The sequence below is a fragment of the Oryctolagus cuniculus genome, chromosome 20, assembly GCF_964237555.1.
Source record: "Oryctolagus cuniculus chromosome 20, mOryCun1.1, whole genome shotgun sequence".
In the NCBI taxonomy this organism is placed as follows: Eukaryota; Metazoa; Chordata; class Mammalia; order Lagomorpha; family Leporidae; genus Oryctolagus; species Oryctolagus cuniculus.
In genome coordinates this window covers 40367782-40373212 of record NC_091451.1, presented here as the reverse complement: position 1 = coordinate 40373212, position 5431 = coordinate 40367782, and the positions used below count along the sequence as shown (strand labels likewise).

Here is a 5431-nt window from a genome sequence, read left to right as displayed (position 1 = left end):
ATATTAATGTCGTATATCAGTTCTGCTGGGGAGATTGTCCCATAAAACAGAAATTTCCATAAAATTACTAAGAATGTGAAGGTTGTCGAAGTCACTCATTCTCCTTCTTAGTCTCAACTATCCATAATGTTAATGGCTTTAAAAGCTGACAAATATCCCCAGTGACAGGGAAGCCGTGGTAATTAAGAGATAACAGCCACAGAGCTGACATACAGTTGGGGACACTTCTCACACCCGCCCCCCCCCACGTTGACCGTGTCACCTGCTAGTGCGGAAGGCACGTGTCACAGTGCAGCTCGGTCACGTGTGAGGAAGGAGTTGCTCGCCTGCGAGGCACAGCTCGGGTTCCAGCCCTGGATCTGCGATCGAGACCCTGGCCGGGGCTTGCACTTATTCCAACAGATCAGCCAGGGACTGGCTTGGCCTCTTTGAGGCAATGCACAGAGCCAAATCCACTTCAAGTTCCTTGCACTGGACTCCTCCAACCGCATAAGGAGAGACGGCCTTTGGGAGGGTTATGAAAAGGCAATGCCTCACGTAACACAGAAGGCTGCATTCCTATAATGACTGTATCAACAGTCGGTCCAGGAAAATTGCCAAGTACAGGCACTGAAATAAGAAAACTGATACTTTCACCAGGAATAAGCAAGAGATACAAATCTGCTAGTTTCTTCTCCATCATCACCATAAGCAGCAGCCTTCACTGAGACTCTGTTCTGTGCCAGGCACTGTTGCATACATTGTTTCAACCTATAATTCACAAACCACTACTGATACATATTAGCGCCCCATTGTACAGATAAAAACAGTGATCCCAAAAGCCCAGTGATTTTAAATCGTCAAATATGTAAACCTAGCTGATGAATATTTCAAACTGTTCAAAGCTATTCATTTAATGGCAATAGTAAAATACAAGGACACTTCACAACATTTGTGGACAATGAAATTCAAAGATAAGTATAATTTGGTCAGAAAAAATTTAAAATCCATGCATACAAGAGATCTTCAAAAAGTTCATGGAAAATGCATCATGGAAAAGCAATGCATGGATTTCAAAAGATTTTGCACCAGAAAAAATTTATCTTTTAATTATATTTTCCATGAATTTTTCGAACCATCCTCACATATCTCTATCTGACCAAGGAAGGAATAAAATGCAACACCTTCTGATGTCATTGAACACAAATGCAGAATTTTCACCAAGTAGCGCCTCCCTTTTCGGAGTACCGCATCTGCAGCGGCTGCAAGACTCCCTCTCTGCCCTCCACTGGCCGGCATGCGGACTCTGCGGTCTCAGGGTCGAGCCTCTCAGAACGTTTACTCACTGCACCTACTTTGGGACAAAAAGAAAATAAATGTTCTTCCTTCTCTTCTCCATTTTTCCAAACTGCTAATGCTTACGTATCAGCAACCTGCTTAAAACATCACCGGCGTCCACCATGCTTTCAGAGATCAGAGAACACCAGTCTGCAGGGTACCTCTTTGTCAGCTTCTAACGTCTGTCTTCTTAAGTCCTTTCAAAGACCACACACTCACTGCATCCCACAGCGGCTCGAACCTCTGAAGGGCAGAGAGAGTCCTGCTGCTGGCCTGAGTTGAATGGAAAAGGGAGATGAAGCCAAGATCAGTGAAAATGAAAACGCGTTTAAGGCCTCTCCATTTCTCCATCACACTGGGCCATTCTAGAAGTGGACAGATTCCTCAATACGTGTGTGTGTGTGTGTGTGTGTGTGTGTGTGTGTGTGTTAAAGATTTTATTTATTTGAGAAGTAGAGTTACAGACAGAGAGGGAGAGACAGGTCCTCCATTTGCTGGTTCACTCCCCAAAGCTGAGCTGATCAGGAGCCAGGAGCTTCTTCAGGGTCATCAATGTGGCTGCAGGGGTCCAAGCACCTGGACCATCTTCCACTGCTTTCCCAGGCCTTAAGCAGACAGCAGGCTCAGAAGAGGGGCAGCCGGGACACAGACCAGAGCCCAGATGGGCCGCCAGTGCTGCAGGCAGAGGCTTAGCCTCCTACGCCACAGCGCCGGCCCCTGTGTGTGTGTTTCATCAAATGGCTGGAGAAGCTGTGAAAAGGGAGAGATAGAAGTGATAGTACTGACAGCATCAGGCAGCAACGGGGCGCTCACGTTGACTTGGAGTTAATATTCCTTGGGGGAAGACAGAACAAAAACCAGAAAGCACACGTACAACAAAGCCTGTTCTACAGACTGAAGATCTGTTGGATCAGCCGAGCTTGTCCGGCAAAGTAATACAGGATGTCTGTTTACCCTGTGAACTTCAAGTCTTAGAGTTGGAGAGAAACTAACATTGAAAGGTTGTATTCTGCTTTGGCTGCTGAGTATGATGGAAGAGTGATAAAAAAAAATCAAACTTTTTTTTTACATTAACTTAGAAATGCTGCCTTGAAAATCTAGCATAAGATTCTCCTTCTCGGCCAGCGCCGCGGCTCACTTGGCTAATCCTCCGCCTGCAGCGCCAGCACACCGGGTTCTAGTCCCAGTCGGGGCACCGGATTCTGTCCTGGTTTCTCCTCTTCCAGGCCAGCTCTCTGCTGTGGCCCGGGAGGGCAGTGGAGGATGGCCCAAGTGCTTGGGCCCTGCACCCCATGGGAGACCAGGAGGAAGCACCTGGCTCCTGGCTTCGGATCGGCGCAGCGTGCTGGCTGTAGTGGCCATTTAGGGGGTGAACCAATGGAAAAGGAAGACCTTTCTCTCTGTCTCTCTCTCTCTCACTGTCTAACTCTACCTGTAAAAAAAAAGATTCTGCTTCTCACCCCAATATTAGACAAACTAATAGAAATCACAAATCCGGCCACAGTACCAGAGCCTGGGACTTCTTCAGTGCCGTGCGATGAGAAGGATGTGTGGCCTGGTCAGCCCTGGGAGCCTAGAGGCCCAGAGCCGCCGGAGACCTGCTTATCTGTAGCCCTGATTCCAGAGCTGAAAATCCGGGAAGAGTGTGTGGGGCCGCATTGATTCTTCCACAGAGCGGCAAGCATGCACAGCTCACACACATCTGCTGGGGTTGTGTCTCCTTTGTGCAAGATCGATGGCCGTGGCCGTGGCAGCAGCAGCAGTGGTCAGCACTGACTGAACACCCAGCGTTATCCTTGCAGCCTGCCGGCATTCCGCATCTTGTTTTATTCATATAGCCCCTCTCCCAGAGCAGAGAGGTGGTTCACATGTCACCCTCAGGGTCAGGGAGGTTGAAAACATGCCCCAAGCCACCACAGCAACTCTGTCTTGCCAAACAGCAAACTACCAGAGCACTCAGTGACTTAAATGTGCATTCTTGCACATTTATCACCTCACAGGTGCAGTGGATTAGAAATATGGTGCCATGGGCAGGCTCTCTACTCAGGGTCTCTCTCTGAAGTCAGTATGTCGACCAGGGCAGGGTCTCATCTAAAGGTTTTGTGGGTGTATGTCCACTCCAGGCTTTTTTTTTAAATTTTTGGACAAGCAGAGTGGACAGTGAGAGAGAGAGACAGAGAGAAAGGTCTTCCTTTGTCGTTGGTTCACCCTCCAATGGCCGCTGTGGCTGGTGCACCGCGCTGATCCAAAGCCAGGAGCCGGGTGCTTCTCCTGGTTTCCCATGGGGTGCAGGGCCCAAGCACTTGGGCCATCCTCCACTGCCTTCCCAGGCTACAGCCCAGGAGTCTCTCAGTGTGGCAGGAAGGGCAGGGTAACCGATTGAGTGTCGTCATGAACTTCAGAGTGTACTTCCCGTGCCTGCCAGGATGCGCCCGGAGAAGCTCTGCTCTCCATCCCCGTGGCCTCGGCTTTATCTCGAACACGCAGATGTCCTGGACTGGAAGAGGGTAACTGGGACAGAATCCAGTGCCCTGACCGGGACTAGAACCCAGGGTGCCGGCGCTGCAGGCGGAGGATTAGCCTATTGAGCCACGGCGCTGGCCACAGGCTTTTTCAAAACACTGCTGGTACAGTTAAGTTCCTTAAGGGATGCCGGACTGAGGTCTTGACTTCCAGCTGACTGTGGCCAGGGGTCACTTTCCCTTCTTTGCCACCTGAGCCTCTACAACACTTCTGCTTGCTACATCCAGAAGCGTGGGTTGAAAAGGAAACAGAGAGAGCCTACTGCAGAGGGGGACCACAGTCCCACGTAACCTGGTCCAGAAGCGACGTCCCAGGAGCTTGGCTGGGTTCTGTTGGTTGAAAGCCAAGCGACAGGTTCCCCACCCCCATACACACACACACAGTCCCACCCTAGAGGAGGAGCTTTTCCCAGGGGTGAATAGCAGGGATCTCTGGGATGCCCTAGAGTCTGCTTACCACACGTACCCATCCGGCACTAGGCGGCGCCCTTGCCAGCGCCCCATCTCCATGCTTTGTTCCCCTCTGGGTTTTGGAGGCTCGGCTCCAGCTGCATCTGCCTCCGAGAACCCTTTTCTGGCAACTCCAGCTGCCTCGCCTCCTTTGTCTGCTCCGCCCCCCCACCCCCCTGTGAATTATCATCCCGCCCTCCCCAGCGCTGACAGCAGCAGATGCAGGAACTGTGACGCTGCCCTGATTCTGACCAATTCTCTGACGATATGATTTCAAGGGGCACGGGTTCTCCCACCAGGTGCCACACAGCCCTGGTTCCGCAGAGCTCGCCCAGGGCTGGGGGCAAGACAGGGGCAGCGCGGTTCATTCAAAGCCTCCACGCCCACAGCCACGCCCACCCTCGGCAGCTTCGCATTTATATTAGATTGTGTTGAGAGAAAGATTCCACGCTCACCAGATAGCTGGAAGGCACTTGTCGGGCAGTAGGCATATTACGAGCGACAGGTTCCCCACACAGTCCACCACTGTCATATTTCATTGGGAAAATGCATTTAAAAACCACAAGTTGACCCTAGGTACGCAAGAGCCCAGGAGTCTCTCAGTGGGGCAGGAAGGGCAGGGTTACCGATTGAGCGTCGTCATGAACTTCAGAGTGTGCTTCCTGTGCCTGCCAGGATGCGTCCAGAGAGGCCCTGCTCTCCATCCCCGTGGCCTCGGCTTTATCTCAAACACGCAGACGTCCTCACCTGAACACCGAAGCAGGCGCCCACTCGTGCTCCTCGGCTCCAACTCACCCTCCGCCCTGTACACCAGCTGAACACACAAGCACCCACGCCGTTCCCTTACCTAGCCCCCTGCAGTGACATCCCCCAAGACAGAGGTCAGATCTCTGGGTGGCTCACAGGGCCCGTCGTGGACAGCTGCCATGCACGATCAACTCTTGGAAAAGCTCCCTACCCTTCGCAGTCCCCTTACGAGTCACTCGTTCCCAGGGTGGAAGGACAAACAGCCTCAGCCTGTCTCCGTTGCAGCTAGGACACGGTCACGTGGTCAGATCCCTCCTGGGAGAATTGGATGCCCAAAGTGGTCCATGGGGCAACGGACCCAGTCACAAGAAGAGGATTCCTCCACTGTGGCTCCA

General features: G+C 51.8%; 1 long non-coding RNA gene across 1 annotated transcript; it reads right to left on the bottom strand.

Moving 5' to 3' along the window:
• Positions 1 to 561: 561 nt before the first annotated feature.
• On the bottom strand, positions 562 to 4449 carry LOC103345385 (uncharacterized). Its single transcript, XR_515298.3, has 3 exons — positions 4306 to 4449; positions 1479 to 1590; positions 562 to 1333 (listed from the first exon to the last, which is right to left on the bottom strand). It is a non-coding gene; the product is annotated as an uncharacterized lncRNA (long non-coding RNA).
• Between the last annotated feature and the right edge of the window lie 982 nt (positions 4450 to 5431).